Consider the following 2448-nt stretch of genomic DNA (forward strand, 5'->3'; position numbering starts at 1 on the left):
ATATATAAAAGTACCTCCACAACATTCTTTTTTTATTATCTTATGTATTTATTAATTAACAATGATAGTATATAGAATTTAACTGCATTATTTTTTAGAAGAACTATACAAGTAATGGTATACATGGTACAAGAGAAAGAAGAAAAGAAAAAGGAAAAGGAAAAGGATAGAAGAGAGAAGAGGATAAGAAGAAGGTGCTCTTTAGAGTGTACTTCATTTCTTTTAAAAATGTATTATTTAAGAAAGAGAAGACAAGCCATAGATTGGGAGGAAATATTTGCAAAAGATACATCTGATAAAGGACAGTTACCCCAAATATACAAAAAATTCTTAAAATTCAACAATAAGAAAATTAAAACCTAATTAAAAAGTGGTCAAGGTCCGGATCCTGCTTCCAAACACATCTGCAAGTCAAAATGTCACACCCTTCACCCCAAGCTAAACTTTCCAACCGCAGTAACCCCCGAATGTTCTTTGACGTGGACATCGGAGGGAAGCGAGTTGGTCGAATTGTCTTAGAATTGTTTGCAGATATTGTACCCAAAACTGCAGAAAATTTTCATGTACTATGTACAGGAGAAAAAGTCACTGGACCCACAACTGGGAAACCTCTCCATTTCAAAGGATGCCCTTTCCATCGAATTATTAAGAAATTTATGATTCAAGGTGGAGACTCTCAAATCAGAATGGAATAGGTGGAGAAAGTATTTATGGCAAAAAATTTGAAGATGAAAATTTCTATTACAAGCATGATTGAGAGGGTTTATTGAGCATGGCAAATACAGGCCGAAATACAAATGGTTCTCAGTTCTTTATCACAACAGTTCCAACTCCTCATTTGGATGGGAAACGTGGTGTTTGACCAAGTAATTAAAGGAATAGGTGTGGCAAGGATACTGGAAAATGTAGAAGTGAAAGGTGAAAACCCTACTAAATTGTGCATTATTGCAGAATGTGGAGAATTGAAGGAAGGGGATGATTGGGGAATAGTCCCAAAAGATGGTTCTGGCAACAGTCATCCAGATTTCCCTGAGGATGCGGATATTGATTTAAAAGATGTAGATAAAATTTTATTAATAACAGAAGACTTAAAAAACATTGGAAATAATTTTTTCAAGTCCCAGAAGTTGGAGATGGCCATTAAAAAATATACAAAAGTTTTAAGGTATGTGGATGGTTCAAAGGCTGTTATTGAGAAAGCAGATAGATCTAAGCTGCAACCTGTAGCTTTAAGCTGTGTACTGAATATTGGTGCTTGTAAACTGAAGATGTCAAATTGGCAGGGAGCAATTGACAGTTGTTTGGAGGCCCTTGAAATAGACCCATCAAATACCAAAGCTCTGTATCACAGAGCTCAAGGATGGTAAGGATTAAAAGAATATGATCAAGCACTGGACAATCTTAAGAAAGCTCAGGAGATAGCACCAGAAGATAAAGCTATCCAGGCAGAGTTGCTGAAATTCAAACAGAAGATAAAGGCACAGAAAGATAAAGAGAAGGCAGTATATGCAAAAATGCTTGCTTAATAATAAGGATTCAGTTTTGCTTAAATACTGTGTGTTGATTGTATAAAGGCAATAAGGAAATGTAGGTTTTTGTCTATTAAATATGATCCCTAATGTGTTTCCTTTGACATCTCAGCTCCCCATTGTTTACAGTTATAAATACTGATGGGAGGTTGCTGTTAAAGTGTTTCAATACATTGAAGTTGGTTTTTTAAAAAAAATTGTTATGTGCATTATTTATAAAGAATAATGGTGTCTAGTTTGTTTTTAAACTCCTAAAGACACTTGTTGAATAAATAGGTGAAAGCTTAAGTTTATATATTTGTATTGTTTCCGTCAATTCTTTGATGCATCTATGGTTAGTTTGTGCTGGTGTTTTACACTTGTATGTAATATATATATACTTGTTCAGGGGTGGGCAGACCTTTTCTGCAAAGGGCCAGATAGTACAAATGTTTAGGCTTTGTGGACCACGTAGTCTGTCACAATTACTCACTCTGCAGTTGTAACTCAAATTTAGCCATAGACAATGTGTAAACAATGGGCATGGCTGTGTTTCAATAAAACGTTATTAGTAATATGTGGTGAGCTGGAAAAAAAAAAGTGGTCAAAAGAACTGAACAGACAGACATCTCTCACCAAAGACGATATATAGATGACAAGCAAGGACATGAAAAGATGTTTAATATCATATGTCATTAGAAAATTCCACATTAAAACAATAAGATATCACTACACACCTATTAGAGTGCCAAAATCCAAAAGACTGACAACACCAAATACTGGTGAGGATGTGGAGCAACAGGAACCCTCTTTCATTCCTAGTGGGAATGCAAAATGCCACATCCATTTTGGCAGTTTCTTTCAAAACTAAATATACTCTTACTAGGTAATGTAACAATTGCACTTCTTGAAAACTAATTGAATGAATTTCATGAAAACT

General features: G+C 34.8%; 1 pseudogene; it reads left to right on the forward strand.

Moving 5' to 3' along the window:
- Positions 1–416: 416 nt before the first annotated feature.
- On the forward strand, positions 417–1553 carry LOC123642562 (annotated as a pseudogene).
- Positions 1554–2448: the final 895 nt, after the last annotated feature.

This window comes from Lemur catta, chromosome 1 (genome assembly GCF_020740605.2).
Source record: "Lemur catta isolate mLemCat1 chromosome 1, mLemCat1.pri, whole genome shotgun sequence".
NCBI lineage: Eukaryota > Metazoa > Chordata > Mammalia > Primates > Lemuridae > Lemur > Lemur catta.